The 21148-nt window shown below is 43.5% G+C and overlaps 1 protein-coding gene across 1 annotated transcript in view; it reads right to left on the bottom strand.

The window, feature by feature from the left end:
- The window catches only part of LOC115577828 (hepatic lectin-like), a 42965-nt gene that overhangs the window by 14587 nt on the left and 7230 nt on the right, over window positions 1-21148 (bottom strand). The window lies entirely within an intron of this gene.

Genomic DNA, 21148 nt, shown 5'->3' with positions numbered 1-21148 from the left:
CCCGTTATTCTATACAGTACTTAGCGGAAACCAAAAGGCTGCTTGGTCTAGTTAACCTCCTGAACAATGTACAACATATGATGGGATTCTGAAATTAGGATAGAGAGGAATAGACGTGAGACATAATCATTGATGAACATTAAAATGAATAAATGACAGATTTAGTGATATTTTCATAGACTATTTATTCACCACATCAATAAACAGCAGAGCAACACAGAATATTTCCTCAAACATGGCAACCTTTAAAAAGTGAAAGGAGACAGAGAAAGAAAGGTGAGAAAGAATAACACTTGCTGGACTTACTTCTATGATCACAGTACTGGTATCTAGAAAAATGTGGGAAAATAGTTGTGTCATATACTCTATACAGTTCTTACTTAGAGGAACCTCCTGAACAAGCGATGAACAATGTATGATGGGATCCTGAAAAATAGGACACAGAGGAACAGAGATGAGATGAATATTAAAATGTATAAATGACAGATTGTGATTGAGTGATATTTTCACATACTATGTACTCACCACATCAACAAACAGTCACATTAGACCTCCACAGCAGCAACACTCAGCACGGCAACACAGAACATTTCCTCAAACATGGCAACCTTTAAAAAGTGAAAGGAGACATACAGAGAAATGTGAGAAAAAATGATACCTGATGGACTTGCTCAGATGATGTCAGTACTGGTATCTTCAAAAACAGTTGAATCATGTATTCTATACAGTACTTACTTAGAGGAAACTATGGCAGGCTTCCAAAAATGAGTGACAGCATCCTATAAGAGACAGTGAGAGGTTAAGGCTGGAAGAAAACAGCTGTCCCATATATACAATACCTCATTCTTATCTATATTCCACCTAGTGTCCTATGCATTAAGACCTATTAAGATGCACGAATCCTACTCAATTCTAATATAAGCATTTTCTGAGCACTTTACTTGTTTGCACTCAAGTTAGATGCAAAACTTTTACGTTGGACTGTACTTTGTGCAATGACAATAAAGTTTAATCTAATCTTATCTGATACATTATGATTGTGTTTTGATAATCTTATTTTACCTCATCAGGCTACAAAAACAGCTCGCTCTTCTCAGCTGTCAGTGACCATGTCAGAGTCCATTGAGAATGAGAATGTTCTTTTCAGTGGCCATCAGCATAAACATCTCCAGCCTGCTAGCTAGCATGCACAGCTAGCTAAACTTGTAACTGACTGTGTTAACAGTTAGCAAGCACAACGAAAATAAACTACACCCAAACTTGATTCATATCTGACCCAGGTAGACCGCAGTTCATCACTTCTTACCTGAAGTTCAGATTCCCCTCCACTTGCACCTGCGGCGGCAGCAGGTGTTATGCCGAGAATGTGAACATGGACTCCATACATAAAGCAGTGTGTCTGTCTTAAACAGCCAGGGATGCATATCTTGGCAAGTTCAAAACCAGCTCTGCCGAATACTGCATCCCCCTCATGCTGTGAGCGGCATGCAGATCCCGTCGTGCAGGCACTTCTCGGCATAACACCTGTCTCTCCTCCTCCTGCCCCCCCTTCCCCTCATCCACCTGACGCCACCTCCGCTATCATCACCGTTACCTGCGGCCCCTTCGGATGCCGCTGCTGCTGAAGACGAAGCTCTGCCATAGCCACCAGCAAACTTCTTTTTCTTTTTTTTTTTTTTTTACACTTTTATTTTTTTAAATTTTTTCAACAAGAAAACAGAAACAGGGGAGGTCTGGGACATGACAGCACGTAATACGATCAGTAGGAAAAAAAAACAGTCACAGGTATATAGCACCAGATTTAAGAAGTGTCAAGAGGATATAGATATAGCTACTCAATATTTATTTGGTAATAACAGTCCCATTTATTCCAAAGTGCATCCCCCTTCTCTTTTTGAAGTCGAAGGGTGAAAGTCATTTTCTCCATCAGACGGATAGTGTTGACCACACTGATAAAGGAAGAGATGGTGGGAGGGTTCTTCTGAAGCCAGCATTTAGTTATAGTTTTTTTACTTGCGACCATAAATATCTTCAGGAGATATGTGTCACTTTTACTGAGACCTTGAGGGCATGTCCGAGGTACAGTACGTTGAAAGAGAAGTCAATGTCCAGGTCTAGAACCTCTGATATCAAGTTTCGCACTCCCTTCCAAAAAGGCTGAACATGTGGGCATAACCAGAACATATGCGCATGGTCCGCCGAGTCTGATCCACACTCCCTCCAGCAGAAGTGTTGTGACCCACTTGATTTTGATTTTTGATAGGGGGTAATAAAGAAACGGGTCAAAACTTTCCAGTAGAAGTCTCTCCAGAAGAATGAACTTGTAGTAGTAGACCGGGTTTCCCATGCTTTACTCCACATATCCTCAGTTATTACCATGTTTAGTTCCTTTTCCCAGCGTTCCTTTATATAATCTGTTGAAGATTTATTCATCGAAGTGAAAGCCTTGTATAGTCTACCCACGATGCCTTTGATGTTCTTTGAATTGTAAGCATCAATAAATACCTCAATTATTTTAGAGGGCTCCGGAGAGTCATGACTCTTAACTTCCATTACAAAAAAATTACGGATCTGTAGGCACCGAAAAAAATCTCCTCTGTCCAGTTCATGAGTCCGACATATGTCCTCAAAGTCATTAAAGTGTCCATTTGTCACTATCCGACACAAAGAAGATATGCCCTGCCTAGCCATCCTTCTGTATCTGTGGTCCAGAGCTGCTGGGAGGAAGTGTGGGTCGTACGCAGGCCAGCACAACAGCTTCATCTCCCTATGGAGATTAAATCTCTTAACCACTTGTAACCACAGTTTCATTGAAAAAGAAACACACTGATTTTGGAGCTGAAATACTTCACTTATTCTGCTGAGGCATCCCAGTGCCGACTGTATAGGTATGTCCATTAAAGACAACTCAATCGCTTTCCATTTAGCTTCTTAAACTGGATTACACCAACACCACAGGGGCCTCAGCTGAGCTGACAAAAAGTAATCTTTAAGACAAGGCAGAGCCATGCCCCCCCTCTCCCCGGGCAGCTGTAATGTTGAATATCTAACCCTGGGCCTTTTATTATTCCAGATGAACCTAGACAGATGTCTATCCCATTCCCTAAACTGTTTCAGAGGCACTTCCACTGGAAGTGCTGTGAATAGGTATGACAATCTTGGGAGGATGTTCATTTTAATAGTCCTTATTCTGCTGCCGAGGTCGAGGGGTAGCACGCCCCATCTACCTAAATCATCATATATATTCCTATTAATCTGCTTATAATTAACATCATACAGCTGTGCCAGGTTCTTGGTTAAAAAGACACCTAAATACTTAATATGTGGTTGGAACCAGTTAAATGTGTACTTTTTTAACAGTTCTTGTGACGGGGTATAATTAAAGGATAATACTTGAGTTTTTTGAACATTAAGTACATAACCAGAGTATCTCCCATACATCCCCAGAATATTCATTAGTACTGGAACACCAGATTCAGGGTTTTTCAGTGTTACCAACACGTCATCTGCGTAAAGGCAGATTTTATTTTCAACCCCTCCCACAGGTATACCCTCCAGGGCAGTCTCCTCCCTAATAGCCTGAGCCAGTGGTTCGATAAACAGATTGAAAAGCGAAGGGCTAAGAGGGCACCCCTGTCTACATCCTCGTTGTAGCCTTATCGGATTTGATAGACTTCCGTTTATTTTTATCCTTGCTGTTGGAGAGGAGTAAAGGGTCCTTATACACTGTGTGAATGATTCACAGAATCCAAATCTAGACATAACTTGAAATAGGAAGTCCCAGCCGACTGAGTCAAAGGCCTTCTCAGCATCAAGGCTGAGAAGGACCGCACTCATTTGTTCTTTGGAGATGTGATCAATTACATGGAGGACTCTCCTTATGTTGTCATGTGTTTGTCTATTCCTTATAAAGCCTGTCTGGTCCTCTTCTATTAGGGAGGGCATTGCTGTTTCTAATCTCTTGGTCAATATAGCTGCATATATTTTGTAATCTGTGTTTAGTACACTAATGGGTCTATAGTTTTTACAGTACATTTTATCTTTCCCCTCCTTTGGTATAACTGAAATAAACGCCTCGTTCCATGATGGTGGGAGGAACCCTTCCTTCATGGTGTAGTTGAAAGAGGCTTGTAATAAAGGAAGCAGTGGCTTTCTCATGCATTCATACCATTCTGCAGGGTATCCGTCACAGCCTGCAGACTTGTTAACTTTTAGGCCTGAAATTATACCATCTATTTCCTCTATAGAGATTTCTGATACAAGTTCTTCATTTTGAATTTTACCAATGTGGGGGAGGTCTAGTGAGTCTAAAAATGTTTGAATTGTTGGCCTGTCTGCCTTGTCTGGTTGTGTGTATAATGATTTGTAATATGTCTCAAAGGCTTTTTGGACACCCTCCAGTTTTGTGGTGACTTTGTTTGTTTGGGGGTTCTTAATTCTATGAATTGTAGTTTCAGCTTGCTGTTTTCTAAGTCTCCATGCGAGTAGTTTGGAGGCCTTAGGTCCTGCTTCATAGTACCTTTGCTTCAAATATTTAAGTTTTTTTTCAATTTCCTCACTGAGGATTTTTTCAATCTCCTGCTTAACTGGCCTCATTTGCTCTAATGTAGATGAATCTTTGTTAATACTATGAACTTGCTCCAGACTCTTTAGTTTTTCCTGCAGATCTGACAGCCTTTTGGCTTCACTCTTTTTTAACTCTGCTGACAAAGCTATTATTTTCCCTCTGAGGAAGGCTTTAGATGCATCCCAAAGTATAGCCGGATTGACCTCCCCATTATCATTAAATTCTAGATACGATTTTAATTCTGCAGTCATTCCTGTTTTAAATGAGTTCCTGTTCAGTAGACCTGAATTCATTCTCCATTGTGTGATTTTTGGCCTTCCATCCAACTGTAATTTCAGGTGGATGCTGGAATGGTCGGAAATGTCTCTGTGTCCAATTTGACAATCTTTCACTTTGTGACAATCTTTATTAAACATGAAGAAATAATCGATTCTTGAATAAATATTATGTCTTGCAGAATAAAAAGTGAATTCACTGTCAAATAGGTGTAAATACCGCCACATATCAATCAACCCTAATTCCTGCAATATTTTATTTATTTCTTTTTCTAAGGGATTCCTTCTTCTTGTTTTGTTAGTCGTGTCTAACTTTAGATTCAGAAGCATATTAAGATCCCCTGCACATATGAGGGTACCATATGTTTCTGTGGCAATCAAATTGAAAATTTTCCTGTAAAAAGCAATATCACTGCCTGGAGGAGCGTATATGTTACAGAGAGTGACTTTTTTATGTTCCAGTTTGCCCTTTACCAGAATAAATCTACCCTCCTTATCCTTGTGTTCTGAGACCAATTCAAAGCAAACCGAATTTGAAATTAATATTGCAACCCCTCTCTTTTTTCCTGCTCTATATGATGAGAAAAAGGAATTTCTAAAACCCATGTTCTTCAATTTAACATGCTCCACATTAGATAGGTGTGTTTCCTGCCAGAAAGCAACATTGATTTTCTCCCGCTTTAACTTAGCTATCAGTTTACTCCTTTTAATGGGATTGTTTATACCATTAACATTCAGCGACTGTATATTATAGTATTGCATATTCAACAAACATTCTGAGCATATATTCCTGTACCCATGAAAACCAAGTCCCAGACCTCAAATAACTCACAAAACAGGATAGAACATCCACAGAACTTATAATGAACACAACAGAAAAAAAAAACAGGGCTTCCAGTCCAGAGGGTTCCTTGTTACCTCTCTGTGTGGAGGGGGGAATGGCCACTAGGTGGGGCCCCCTCAGCAGTACTATGGAACAGGGTAGGTTGGGGGGGGGGGGGGAAGCAATAACAAAAAAAAAGAGGGATGTGGTGGCTAATTTTTTGCATCGGCTCATAGTTATAACCCAGGTTATGTGGGAGGTCACACAAAACAGTGTTAGTGTTCGTGCAGGCCATGGTAAATAGAAATTAAACATTATGTTTTATGGTAGCAATGTGTGTGGGGGGGGGGGGGTGTTACCTTCTCAAGCTCACAACAATAAAAGGCACAGCGAGTCATTACTCATCCATTACGGCATCCTCCCGGTCCTGCCTCTGGAAACCTTTGAGTCTCTCTCGTATGCTCTCCTGGTAGTCCTGCGCGTCCCCGGTGCGTCGCGGTCCCACTGTACTCCACGGCATAAGATTGTTAATACTATCCACAGTGATGTCCTTGGATCTGCGCCTCGGTATCGGTCCCACGGAGAGGCCCCGCTTTCTCTGGTCCGCCGCTGCTTCTTCGGCGCTGTTGAACGTGACCGTGCCTGAATCAAAATGCACGCGCATCCGAGTAAGAGGAGTTTGGAAACGGATCCCGTTTTCCTTGAGTACTCGCTTAATTGGCGTGTATTCCTTCCTCCTCTGCTGCACAGCCTCAGCATAGTCATGGTCGAAAAACACACGACTCTCCTGGACGTAGATGCTTTTCTTCCAAGCGGCCTGGAGGATTTTCTCCTTCACCGTGAACTGTAGGAAACGAACCACCGTAGAGCGCGGCGGTGCTCCGTCAGGTGGCTGTGAGGCCAGCGCTCTGTGTGCTCTTTCAGTTCCCAAACTTTGCCCCTGACGCAGGCCTGTAATGTCCCCCAGCTCCGACTGGATCATGTTTTCCACATACCGTAGCATAGATGTGCCCTCTGCCTTTTCGGGGATACCATAAATCCGAATGTTATTACGTCGAGAGCGCCCCTCCAAGTCGGCGACCTTGGCCTGGAGTGACTTTTGGTTATTCAGCAGCTGGATAAGCGCGTCTTTAACGCCGGTATCCCATGGCTCTCTTCCCGCTACGCTCCTCTCCACTTCCCCCAGTCGCTTGGCTACCTCCTCGACCTGGCCGGTTGCGGCTTTGATTTGCTGGTTGATTTCAGATCGTAGCTCGTCGAGTTGTACTTTCATGTCCTCTCTAAAACTGAGCCGAACTTGCAACAACTCTTTTTTCATTTCAGATTTAAGGTCCCGCATGCCTTCAGCTACGACCTCGCTCACCATTTTGCGAATGGAGTTAAGCGTGGCCGGGGAGTCCTCCATCCCGTCGCCATCTTCACTTGCACAAACATCACTCATGTCGCCGTCTTTTCGGGTTTCTGGTTCCTTATTTTTTCGAGTCCCAACTCTCCCTTTACTACTTTGTCCCCCACTCATCGTTGTTCTACTTTAAATCACTTTTCACCGAGTTGTAGACCTAAATTGCGGGGTTTTTATTTTAGCCGATGCAGGAGCTCTTTTCTACGCCGCCACGCTGGTTTCCGAGCCACCGGAAGTCCCCCACCAGCAAACTTCTGTGCAAATGCCTGAAGGGCCTGTCTCTTTTTAGCTCAATTTTTTTCCGCGCCTCCTTTCCGCTGAGTGCTGTTCTCCATTTTCGTGATCTTCTCTCTCTGTATGATTGACTGATTGACAGGAACTTTCAATGTAGGAACTTTATTTTTGTGTTGTTTCTGGCGCCCCCTCAGGACAAAGGTGGTATGACCACCACCTCCTCCTGTGATCTTGATCAAACTTGACCAGTTTATATTGAATACTGAATAATACATGTTTTTATTCTGGAAAAAATCAGAAAAATTGTGAACATTGTGGCTCACTGGAGGTCAGAGTTCATGTTCCAGTTTATTTAATTATAGTTTTTACTTACCAGGCAGCTCTGCTGATGGCTCGCTGTTCAACATCTCGACTTCAGAGTACGTGGTTTCAGTCGGTGAGGAAGTCAATGATAAAGTGTAAAATAAACTTTCATGATTTTTCCTGACAAAGAACATTCCCTGGAAAGCTCTGATTGTAATAGCAAAAACATAGATAGATAGATAGATAGATAGATAGATAGATAGATAGATAGATAGACAGACCCACCTGTGGCATTTCTATTTGATTTTATGAAGCTAGCATTAACGTACACCACATCAGCTTCAGCCATTCCACCGTTTTGACTAACTGTCAGTGAGGTTGCAAAAGAAGTTTAAGTTGTCATAGGATAAAACAAAAAAAGCAAAAAGCAACCTTCCTGTGTCACATGCCAATGATAACACAAAATCTTTTGCAATAACATTTTACTTCCCATTTGTTCAGAATGGAAAATACTAGAATCATTCTGAATATCTCAATATGATATATAATATAATATAATACAAATATTCCCACGCTGAAACAACAAATGATTTGTTTTCAAAGAACAGAAGAAGAATTCAGCGGTTAGAAGACAGTTAAATGGTCACATTCAGTGAAGTGTAACAATCCAGAGAACGCTCAGCTGCATGAAATCTCTTTTCAGTGCAGATGTGTCGCTGAGCTGAGCTGCTGTGGCTTGTTTATTAAGCTGGACTCTAAATGTTTCTGCTTTCCTTTGTCTTTATATTTACTCATGTACTGTCAGACTGCCCTCTCACATAACTGCAGAGTTTCACTTTGTTAAAACTTTTTCTGTGTGGAGTTGGCAGCCATGTTGGTGTTGGTGATGTGTGTTGAGCATCATGACGTTGTTTCACACTAAAACAGATGATACTTCCTCAACAAACTTTCAGCAGACTTCATCGACTTGAACGATAATCTTTTTAATTCACAAACATCATATGTTTGCTTCATGGTACAATTCAAACATGAGCAAAAGATTCTTTCTTTCTCTAACACCAGCATGCAAAGTTTTATAAAATAAGGTCCTGTGTGGCAAAATAACACATTGGGAATGAATAAACTACAATAATATTATAATAATATGCAAAATCAGAGATGTGTTGTATGTTTTATTTATATTTATAAAAACATACAACACATCTCTGATTAAAATGCATTTATTCTTGATGTCTGGACCTTTCCAAGATGGCACAGAAGAAGAGTTACGAAACACGGTTTTAAAGAAGTAAGTAAAAGTAGAAAAAGGTCGTTCAGTGACAGTTAGAAAAAAAATGGACTGCTGAGCAGTTTCAAGGTGACATTAGCTGCCGCGACAAATTGAATGATTTTTAAATGTACATGTAAATATCATAAATCCCAAATTCTTTCTGTTGAGGGCACCAGTGCGATATTGACTTCCAGGTTAGCCTTCATAAATACATCATCCCTGCACCTCTCTGTACCTGTAGCTTATCTTATTGAAGAAAGATTTGAAAATGGATAAATGCACTGAGCTTAAAAGTGAAACATTTTAATAACCTTCACGCTGAGAGAAAATTATGCATCCAAATTCAAATCAGATTGTAGATTTGTAAAGTTGTGAAACTTCTATAGCATAAACATTTATAAACACAACAGGTTGAACGGGACTTAAGGTAAATACAGACGGCCTTCAGGCGTTATGCAGATTTCTCACAAATGCTTTTCTGAGATGCTTTGCAGGATCTATCAAACCACCACTTCAGGCCTGATCCAGATTTTGTTCCCATCCTCACACAGTCCTCTCCGTTCACGTACTGAGTGTTGTTGACCTCAGTCCAGTTGTCTGGCTCTCCCTTCCTCCAAAATGTCAAACTGAGAGACAGAAAACAGAAAGAACTGGTTCAATGAAACTTGAAATGACTTTGATTTTGCAAACACAAAAAACCTGTTTACAGGTCAAACCTCTTGTTCAGTGGTGTCCCGTCTGTCCACAACCATGTGCCCTCTGTCACTGAGTCTGTCAGTCCGATCCAGAACCTGTCCTCTGTCTTTGTCATCTTGTCTCTCAGTTTCTGCATCAGGAACAACTGGACAAGGAAAATTGATGAAAAATTCAATATATCTATGTAACATCACTTTTATCATGTTAACTAATGCAAAAACACAACATGATAGAACAAAAGCCAGAGAGCTGAATGAAGCTGCAGCAGTGTGTTCTACCTGCTCGTCCTCGCTCTCTATCTTAACCAGATCTGCTCCTCCATCTCGTCTGCATTTCTCTCTGGCCTGTTCCCAGGTTAATTCATCAGTGGAGAAATAGTAGCACTGTGGTCCATTCTGCTCCCAGCCTTCTTGACATTTGTGACATGTATCCGCTTTGAAGAGATTACAGCAAAGACTTGAGTCAAGTGCAACAAAACACTGTTCATATTTACAGTCAGGAAGAACTTAAAGAGTTTGAATCTGAGAGCAGCTGAGACGATAGCTCACAGGTTTAATCTGTCACTGTTTCTTTAATCAACATCAGAGGATGCAAACATGTAAAAAAAGCAACATCAGACACTGACCAGGAGGTTGTGGACAGGGTTTCTGCACCATTATCACTTCACAGCGTGTCTCTGTTATGAAAGAGGATAAAACGATGTCACTTTCACCAGGATCGTCTTTCATTTGAGAAGCTGAACAGAGAACAAAACTCTTGGCAGAGATAATTGGGGTTTAACCCAAAATGTGACTTACCTGTGATATTCTTTCTCATGGCTGAATTCTCATCAATCAGCTTCTGGAGATGTTCTGTAGTTTGATGGTATTTATGACCTTGTTTTAAAAAAGGAAGTCAAGTCAGTGTGTGAAACTCCGTTTGGTTTTATTCAGAACTTGATGATGAACATTATCAGAGCGATGTTCACTCAAATTACTAAATTACTAAAGCAATTATACCCAAAACATTGACAGCAAGTATTTTAATTAGACCTAAATTTCATATGTTTTCATGACATGAGTTAAATGTAAAGTGTTTCTATGACTCAATGTGAATTAATAACATAATTTATCAAATTAAATTCAATGAATGCAGACTTAAACACAAACCCTATATGTTTTTCAATCTTTGCATACATTTACAGTAAAAGATACTTCAACATGCATATAATGTGTTTATTCATGGGCTTACTTAAAAAAATGTAAGATGGTTATTTGTTACTGTTTTGTTTTATCAGATTATAGAAGCCAATCTAGATTAATTTGTTTGAATAAAAATGAATAAACAAATAAAAATGAAAAGAAACAGTAAAACTCACGGGTATAGCCAAAAGCGATGACAGCAGCAGCCAGGAGAACCACTACAGCCACTCTCTCTGCTGTGACCTTTGACCCTCCAGCTGCTTGTTGTTGGGAGCCTGTTGAACAGCAGAAGATGCAGATAGTGTGTTTGGATGTTACTTTCCCCAGTAAACCTAGTGTTTGTAAGTGGGGCAGAAATTGCTTCTAAACATATGAACTTCCTTTACTGTGGATTTTTTTCAACAACAAAAATTAAAGCTGCTACAAGGAACTTTCTTTTTGTGTTGTTTCTGGCGCCCCCTCAGGACAAAAGCGGTATGACCACCACCTCCTCCTGTGGTAAAGATCTTGATCTCACTGCATTTACTTTGATAGTGTATAAAAGAACGAGGGAACATATTTTTTATGCTGTTTCTTCTGGTTGACTTCGTGGTATTAATTGATAACTTAGATGACACTGAAACAGTTTGTTTTAGTGCCGTACCACCAGACTACAGAGCAGTCTCATTCCTCAGGCTGTGACTCATCGTTAGCACTCTGCCATGAAAACAACCCACATTTTTTTTACTTTTCCAACCCCAAAAAAGTTAGAATCTGCTCCTTTAGGTCACGAAGAGGCTGCAGAATTAAATTAAGGCTGTTTCTTAAATGTGCAGTGTGTAAGAATTATCATGAAATTATTCACAAAAAAAAATAAAAAATAGACAAATGACCAAAGCAACTGCTGCTGACTGTAGCTGCAGTTTGCTAATTAGTTCAGTTAGCCATGCAGGTTCTTTGGACCAGCAAGCTAACTGCAGTATATGTTTCTTCAACATAATATGTCAACGTCATGATGTCAAAATTGTAATTTATCACATTCTGCAGATAATTTAAGTTTTTTTCTTGCATAACACAGCCAGGTAATCGTTCCTTGTAGCATGGTTACATTTGGATTAGAATGTAGATGAAAAAACGGAAAAGTGATGCTTGTTGCTTTCACTTGCATCATAATGATACAGTTTATTCTGGCCGTTTTTCTTGTTTAGTTCCTCTTTTCCCTTGACTTAAAGTCCTTGTTTTCAACTCATTATACAGCAAACCTTCTCTCAACATCACAACGTGTTGGAATGGGGTTCCTTTAGTCTTTATTTGAAGCTGTAAAAAGCGCAAGCTATATCCACACCAAAGGCGATGACATCTAGAAAAGCCTGATTTTAAAGTTACAATACAGTTGCTGTAAAGATGTGGCCATGCTGTCTGTTCTGACAGTCGGGTTAGCGGTTAGCAGCTTGTAGCCAAAACTGGGAGTCCTGGGAGCTTTGGTGTTGGTTAGCATGCTAACTTTGCTATATACCTTTGCAACGCAATACTTTAACATCATTGTTGTGAATCCTCTGCTGGGAGGAGGAGTTCACGTCACAGCAAGCTGCTTCATGCAGAGACTGATGGACTGTTTGCGCATGCGCAGTGTGTTCGATAAAACTTTCTGTGCAGTTTAGTTGAGTTTATCTTCCACCGATCGTCAGCGCTCTTCTTTATTCCTTTGTGCAACAGTGTGCGTCAGTGATGATGTAAGTTACGTGATGAGTGGATATTGTTTATATTTCATATGTGATGAGAGCTATTAATATTACCAGGTTACTAAACTCGGTTTGCTTGTTAGCTTACCATTTAGCATGTCTTACTGAACCCCATGACACATAGACGGCCCAACATGTAACTCAGTTAATTACCATACATTTATTTTCTTCTGTGACTGTTTATTTAGCGGTGTAGCTGTCCTTCATTGAGGCTGCTATCATATTGATGCTAGCGTGTCAAATCGACCAGACCGGTAGCTGCATGGGCTGTCTCAGTTTAGCTTGGTCACGTGACCGGCTTGTTGCGCCAAGCTGTAGTGTTGTTTAATGATCTTACACTGACCCCTATTGGTGATTTGCAGTATGACACCTTATTCATGTCTATTGTAATTAATGTTATTCTATTAATGCCACTGTATTGTAGGTTAATTGTTATTAATATTGTTTATTGTTGTTGTCCTCTGCAGACATCACAAACCACACACACACATACAAATACTACAGTGTCCTGATCATTTGGATAGAAGATAATAAAGTCATCTAAAGGAAGAAGTTGTTGCGTCTTCTCTGACCGGAGGATTAGGCCAGTATATATACAGCCAGCATATCATCACCGAAGCTGTTCCGAAACAAGTGGTCCTTCGAGCCGGATAGTGTGTATAACTGCGTCATGGCAACTTCTGGCAACCATACAGATGAACAACCTCCAGTTGTGTCCCGCCCAAGCCGGTCTCACCAACTCCCCAGGCACCTCCATGACTTCGTCATCGATAATCCTGGCTATCCGAATAGACGAGATACAACACACCAAGTGATAGAAGCACACCAGGAAGAGCCCCCAGACCATACTGAGCTCACTGGGACGGAAGATTTGAGGCTGGAAGGGATGGAAGCCCGCATGAAAGACATAACTAGGCAGATGAAACGGCTACAGTCAGCCATGGACAGTGTTAAAGGTAAAGCACACCCTCAGCAGCATCCATTCAACTTATCATATCCTCTCCGGAGCTCGAGCCTTCCTCATATTCATCACAGTGGAGTGACAGGGCCCAGAGTATCCCCCCTCATGGATAATCGGATGAGTCGGAGATCAGCTGATGGAGGATATTGTCATCTTTTAGACAGCGAGCCTTGCCCACTTACGGCACAGCCCATACAGCATGGAGAGCTCAGCTCAACAACTCAGGCTGTCAGAGCTCTGCAGCCATCCGTCCAGGTAGCAGCACAACCGCTGGACCTCAGTGAGTCTACTTATCATTTAGCTACCCTAACAGGACCAGCGCCAGAGTTTCCACAGCAGCCTGTAGTACAGTTGGCTCACCACACCCCACTTGCCCAGCGAATATATTCACTTTCTCTGCCCGTCCAGCAGAGTTATCCTCAATATGTCCAACCGGGCCACCAACCAGCTCAACAGGCACCGCTGACAGCGTTTCTGCCATCCCAGCCTGCACCTCCACAGCCCTTTCCCAAAACTGCACAACAGCAGAGTTATCCTCAATATGTCCAGCATCAGGCCACTCCTCAACCTGGACCACCGCTAGGATTTCAACCTGCTTCATTCGACCAACAAGGGATAAGACCAAACTCTCGTGCTATCCCTCCTTATCAGACACCTACTGATCTAGGAGCAGCCTATTCAGTTCCACATACTGGATATCCCCCTGTAGCTCAACCACAGCTATACCAGCCTGCAGTCCGGTCAGCTGCACACTACCCACAGCTTACACCCAGGGCTGCTCCACTAATAGCACCAGGATACATCTCTCCCTACAATAATCCTGCAACACTCACCATGACAGAAATGGCTATTGCTGCCTCATATGGTATCCCGAAGCCCAAACTGCATCTTTTCAGTTCTGGACGGGAGAGTGATTTCATCATGTTGAAAAGGGGACTGGATAGCTTACTTGGTCCACACAGACACTTAACTGAAGATTACAAATACCAAGTATTACTTGATCACCTCACACTGCCTAGTGCCTACCAAATGGCAAAGAGATACATACATGACTCTACACCATACACCAGTGCAATGGATGCTCTGCAGCAACGATATGGGCAGCCAAGACAGCTGGTCCAGGGAGAATTAAAGACCATTTTGAACTCTCCTTCTGTGAAACCTGGCGATGTAAAGGCTTTCGAAGATTTCTCCTCAGCTGTAAACACTCTGGTGGGGATGTTAAGTCGCATGGACGGTCCCGCTCAGTCTGAGCTGCGGTGCGGCTCCCACGTAGACACCCTCCTTGGTAAGCTGCCTGGTAACTACAGGGATAGCTTTGCTGAATTCTGTATTAAAAGAGGCATCATCCGCAGTGGGAGCGACCAGACATACACCTTACCTGACCTCGCTGAATGGCTGGATATGAAAGTTCAGGTGCTCCAGGTGTCCCGACGTGCTGCAGAATCCAACCCAGCTGAGTGCAGTCGTATCACACATAGAGAGAATAAAGCAGGTAAATCACAGTGGGTAAAACCAGCCTCTGTTTACTTCAGCAGCGACTCCACAACGGTCAAACATCAGCAGACCTCTCCACAGCGACAACGGACCTGCCTCCAGCCGGGTTCAAAGAAAGATCAACCCACAGGTAAAAGGAGGGAGCGCTTTAAGCCTTATTGTCCATATTGCATGACCACCCAGGACCATTACCTAAATGGTTGCCCTGAGTTTGAAAGAATTACCATTGAGGAGAAAGCAGCCTGGATTAAAGACAAAGGAAAATGTTGGAGATGTGGGCGTGGCCACTCACCAGAGAGTTGCACCTTAAAGAAACTCTGCTCCACATGCAACAAACAACACTTGCTGATACTCCACGAAGTCGTGGCCCAAGACCCACAGCTAAACATTCTCACTGTCAGTACCCCAACCAATGCAGTGTATCTGGATCATGCCAGCCACTCAGGGCGCGTCATGTTAAAGGTGGTACCAGTGCTGCTCCGCCATGGCAAGAGAACACTAAACACACATGCGGTGTTAGATGACGGCTCTGAGCGTACGGTGATCTTGGCTGCTGCGGTCAAACACCTTGGGTTATGTGGAGAAGTTGAGTCACTTAAACTGAAGACTATCAGACAGGACGTATTGAAGCTCCAGGGAATGGCCGTGTCATTTGAGGTGTCCGCTAACACACAGCCACGTGCCTATCACGCCATCAGCCAAGCTTTCACTGCAACTGAACTCCAACTGGCCGAGCAGTCATGTCCAGGAGACAAACTGGTAAGGAAATACAACCACCTGAAAGGAGTCCCCCTACACACATTCACTAAGGTGCAGCCAATGCTACTGATTGGATCAGACCACCCTCATTTAATAACTCCAATCCACCCAGTACGTGCAGGACCTATAGGAGCACCAGTAGCAGTCTGCACCCGACTCGGCTGGGCAGTACAAGGACCCACTAACTTTCTCCAACATCCACCCGGTGAGAGCTCATTCCTTCACCTGTCAGTTGATACACCTTGCTCCGACCTACACAAGGATGTTCAACGCCTGTGGCAGCTTGACATTTTGCCATATAAAGGCGAAAGGGAGGTGACGCGATCCAAGCAAGACCAAGCAGCCCTCACCATGCTGGATGAGAAGAGCACCACTGTAATAGTGGATGGTGTATTAAGATATGCAACGCCCCTCCTTCGAAAGAGGAAAGCAGCTCTGCCTTGTGCATCACCTGCTGCTGTGGTGCCCCTCCTCCGTTCTACAGAACGCCGTCTATTGACCAATCCTGAGCTTGCTAAAGTTTACAACCAGGAAATACACAAGCTAGTGGAGGCAGGATATGTTGAGCGGATCACCAGCGAGGAGGCAAATAGCTCTGTTGAATCCTGGTACATTCCACACCACTTAGTACATCATAATGGAAAGGCAAGGGTGGTATTTAACTGCTCCTTTCGCTACCAGGAGAGTGCTCTGAATGATGACCTGCTACCAGGGCCATCTCTCGGGCCGTCGCTACTGGGGGTTCTGCTCAGGTTTCGTGAACACATGGTCGCTATCAGCGGAGACATATGGGCTATGTTTCATCAGATCAGACTCCTTCCTGAGGACCGCCCACTTGTCCGCTTCCTCTGGCGTGACATGGACAGAGACAGACCACCTGACATCTATGAATGGCGTGTTCTGCCATTTGGCACAGTTTGCAGTCCGTGTTGCGCCATATACGCTGTGCAGCGTCACGTTCGTGACCACCAGAGCGGCAATGAGGACCTGCTGGATACAGTAATCACCTCGTTCTATGTGGATAACTGTCTGAAATCGCTCCGCTCACCACAGCAGGCAAAGGATCTTCTTGACCGCCTGAGAGCCCTCCTAGCTAAAGGTGGATTTGAGATCAGACAGTGGGCATCCAACAGGACAGAGGTAATCTCTCACCTCCCGAATGAGGCGCGATCAAAGACATCTGAGCTGTGGCTAACTGCTGAAGGAGCTGACCCGAGGGAGTCTACTCTCGGCCTGGTTTGGTATTGCATGACAGACACACTGGGTTATAAATGTCAGCCTGTATCATCCAAACAACCCACCATGAGGAACGTGTATAGGGTGCTTGCCTCACAATACGACCCGCTCGGATACATTATCCCTTTCACTACCAGGGCCAAGGTCCTGGTTCGGGCTTTGTGGGCTACAGAAAGACAGTGGGACGAGCCTATCACAGACGAGCTACTTCCAGTGTGGCAGGCATGGGAAGGTGAGCTCCCTCAGTTGCAGAACATAGTTTTACCCCGGTGTTACGTTCCAGCAGCCGCAGACAACGATTCATCAGTGAAGCAAATTCATATTTTTTGTGATGCCTCTGAGAAGGTATACGGATCAGTCGCCTACCTGCGAGTGGAGGATCCAGAGGGACGCATCACTGTGTCATTCATTATGGCCAGGTCGCGGGTCGCACCCAAACGACAACAGACGATGCCCCGACTGGAATTATGTGCTGCACTCACAGGAGCCCAGCTGGCCAAGGTGCTACAGACCGAACTGACTTTGACCATCCAGTCTGTGGTGCTGTGGTCTGACTCAACCACCGTACTGAGCTGGATACAGTCGGAGTCCAACCAGTATAAAGTATTCGTCGGTACAAGAGTTAGTGAAATACTGGACCTTACCAAACCTGGATCATGGAGATACATTAACACAGACTTGAACCCCGCTGATGACATCACTCGCGGGAAGACCCTCCTCGAATTATCCCAGCCAAACCGTTGGAGTCAGGGGCCTTTATTTCTGTATCAGTCCTCAGATCACTGGCCATTGAACCCCTCAGTGCAAACAGAAGAACCTGATGAGTTGAGAGCCCAAACCTTCTGTGGTCACATCTCTACTACCAGCAGCGATGAGCCCAATCCTGCTAAATACAATACATGGACTGAACTACTGCAGGCTACATATCAGTCCCTTCACGGGGCGGCTGCTCCAGTTATGTCTGCTGCTGATCGTATCGAGATGGAGACTACTTTGCTGAGAAGGATACAATCCGATAGTTTCCCAGAAGAATTAAAGGCACTAAAACAGGGCAAACCAGTCCGTTCAAGCAGCCGTTTGAGTGCTCTCAGCCCTGAATATGATCAAGTATTAGGCCTCATTCGAGTTGGTGGTCGACTACGCAAAGCAGAGAGCCTGCTAGAAGACAGCCTTCACCCTGTTGTTATCAGCCCTGATCATCTGATCACACAGCTCCTAGTGAAATACTACGACAACCGTCTGCACCACGCTGGCCCTGAGAGAATCTTTGCAGAGATCCGGAGAAATTACTGGATCCTACGTGGTCGACAGGTAATTAAGAAACACCAGAAACACTGTGCAGAATGCTGTTTGTGGCGGAGCACCCCCGTGGCACCAATGATGGCCGACTTGCCCGCTGCGCGTCTCCGGATCAACAAACCCCCGTTCTGGTCCACCGGGGTCGACTGTTTCGGGCCCTATACAGTGAAAATCGGAAGAAGGCATGAGAAACGGTGGGGCATTATATTTAAATGTCTTACCTCAAGATGTGTCCACCTTGATCTGTTGCCACACATGGACACAGACTCGTTCTTACTAGCCTTGCGTCGATTTATCTCAAGAAGAGGCAAGCCATACGAGATCTTATGCGACCGAGGCACCAACTTCCGGGGGGGAGAGCGAGAGCTCAAAGAATCGCTGGAAGGTCTCGATTCATCATTGAAGCAACAGTTGGCCGACCAAAGCATCACATTCAAGTTCAATCCGCCTCTTTCACCCCATTTCGGTGGCGCGTGGGAGAGGGAGGTAAGGTCAGTTAAAGCCTCCCTCCAAGTCGTGCTGCGGGACCAAGTTGTATCAGAGGAGGTGTTGTCGACTGTCCTTGTGGAAGTAGAGGGTATCCTTAACTCAAAGCCTCTGGGATACTCCTCTTCTGACCTGGCTGACCCCGATCCTGTAACGCCTAACTTGCTGTTGATGGGGCGGCACGACGCATCACTTCCTCAAGCCGCATATGGATCCAGTGACCTTCTAGGCCGCCGCCGTTGGAGGCATAGCCAGGTCTTGGCAGACCGGTTCTGGAGCCAATTCACTCGCCAGTACCTTCCTGACCTGCAGCGCCGCCAGAAGTGGAGGACCCCTACTGCTGGCCTTGCTGCGGACCAGGTGGTTATGGTAGTAGATTCCCAGCTTCCTAGGGCGCTCTGGCCCATAGGGAAGGTCACCAAAGTTCATCCCAGCGATGATGGAACGGTTCGTTCAGCGGATGTCAACATCAAGGGGACAGTTTACACTCGTCTGGTTACCAAGCTGGTACCTCTCCCTAAGATGCCCGAGGACGACATGGACACCAGGGACTCTTAACAACAGCAGAGACTTACACATTCTTGCACGAATGTGGGGGCGGCTGTTGTGAATCCTCTGCTGGGAGGAGGAGTTCACGTCACAGCAAGCTGCTTCATGCAGAGACTGATGGACTGTTTGCGCATGCGCAGTGTGTTCGATAAAACTTTCTGTGCAGTTTAGTTGAGTTTATCTTCCACCGATCGTCAGCGCTCTTCTTCATTCCTTTGTGCAACAGTGTGCGTCGGTGATGATGTAAGTTACGTGATGAGTGGATATTGTTTATATTTCATATGTGATGAGAGCTATTAATATTACCAGGTTACTAAACTCGGTTTGCTTGTTAGCTTACCATTTAGCATGTCTTACTGAACCCCATGACACATAGACGGCCCAACATGTAACTCAGTTAATTACCATACATTTATTTTCTTCTGTGACTGTTTATTTAGCGGTGTAGCTGTCCTTCATTGAGGCTGCTATCATATTGATGCTAGCGTGTCAAATCGACCAGACCGGTAGCTGCATGGGCTGTCTCAGTTTAGCTTGGTCACGTGACCGGCTTGTTGCGCCAAGCTGTAGTGTTGTTTAATGATCTTACACTGACCCCTATTGGTGATTTGCAGTATGACACCTTATTCATGTCTATTGTAATTAATGTTATTCTATTAATGCCACTGTATTGTAGGTTAATTGTTATTAATATTGTTTATTGTTGTTGTCCTCTGCAGACATCACAAACCACACACACACATACAAATACTACAGTGTCCTGATCATTTGGATAGAAGATAATAAAGTCATCTAAAGGAAGAAGTTGTTGCGTCTTCTCTGACCGGAGGATTAGGCCAGTATATATACAGCCAGCATATCATCACCGAAGCTGTTCCGAAACAATCATTATGTCAGAACTATTATTCACATTCTGTTGGTAATATATATCTATGGAATATTGATTAACACCCATTTTTTTTTATTAAAGTCAGAAAATTGTGAACATTGTGGCTCACTGGAGGTCAGAGTTCATGCTCCAGTTTATTTAATGATATTCTTACTTACCAGGCAGCTCTGCTGATGGCTCGCTATTCAACATCTCGACTTCAGAGTACGTGGTTTCAGTCGGTGAGGAAGTGTGAAAGTGATAAAGTGTAAAATAAACTTTCATGATTCAAGCAAACTCTGACAAAGAACATTTTCTAGAAAGCCCTGATTGTAATAGCAAAAACATAGATAGATAGATAGATAGATAGATAGATAGATAGATAGATAGATAGACAGACTCACCTGTGGCATTTCCATTTGATTTTATGAATCTAGCATTAACATACACTGCATCAGCTTCAGCCATTCTACCGTTTTGACTAACTGTCAGTGAGGTTGCAAGATAAGTTTAAGTTGTCACAGGAAAAAACAAAGAAAGCAAAAAGCAACCTTCCTGTCTGAGATGCCAATGATAACACAAAATCTTTTGCAATAACATTTTACTTCCCATTTGTTCAGAATAGAAAATACTAGAAATATCTAAATACATTATATAAGATAACATAATAGAAAATCTCCCCACGCTGACACAACAAATTATTTGTTTTCAAAGAACAGAAGAATTCAGCGGTTAGAGGACAATTAATTGGGAAAATTCAGCGAAGTGTACCAATCCAGAGAACTTTCAGCAACATAAAATCTCTTTTCAGTGCAGACGTGTCGCTGAGCTGAGCTGCTGCCGCTTGTTTATTAAACGGGACTCTAAATGTTTCTGCTTTCCTTCGTCTTTATATTTACACAAGTACTCTCAGACTGCCCTCTCACATAACTGCAGAGTTTCACTTTGTTAAATCTTTTTCTGTGTTGGTGTTGGTGACGTGTGTTGAGCAACATGATGTCGTTTCACACTAAAACAGATG

The sequence above is a fragment of the Sparus aurata genome, unplaced genomic scaffold (genome assembly GCF_900880675.1).
Source record: "Sparus aurata unplaced genomic scaffold, fSpaAur1.1, whole genome shotgun sequence".
NCBI classification, from domain to species: Eukaryota; Metazoa; Chordata; class Actinopteri; order Spariformes; family Sparidae; genus Sparus; species Sparus aurata.
Note: the sequence above shows the minus strand (reverse complement) of the source record. Positions and strands in the feature narration are given on the sequence as shown.